Raw genomic sequence first — 336 nt, forward strand, 5'->3', positions numbered from 1 at the left:
TAGATTTGAGTTGTCATAGTCCCTTAAGATTGTTAAACAGAGTATAAAAGCCTGACACAGTGAATGCCAGCAATGGGAACTTTTCTGCTGTGCAGGGCTGTGTAGTATTTCTAGTGGTACATACAAGCTGAGCTAAGAAATTCCGCCAGCGTGCTGTTTGCAGGAGTACAGGAGACTGGACAGAAAGTGAACCAAGACTGAAAGGTGCAGTGCATGTGTAACCTTAGGGTGGGAGAGAGAAAATGCACACAAACACTCTGAGCAAATAAGTTGTTTAAGCATGTAAGACGTATATTGGTACTGTTTTAGTCAAATTCTGGTGTAGTTCTGGACAAG

This window comes from Acanthisitta chloris, unplaced genomic scaffold, assembly GCF_000695815.1.
Source record: "Acanthisitta chloris isolate BGI_N310 unplaced genomic scaffold, ASM69581v1 scaffold32134, whole genome shotgun sequence".
In the NCBI taxonomy this organism is placed as follows: Eukaryota; Metazoa; Chordata; class Aves; order Passeriformes; family Acanthisittidae; genus Acanthisitta; species Acanthisitta chloris.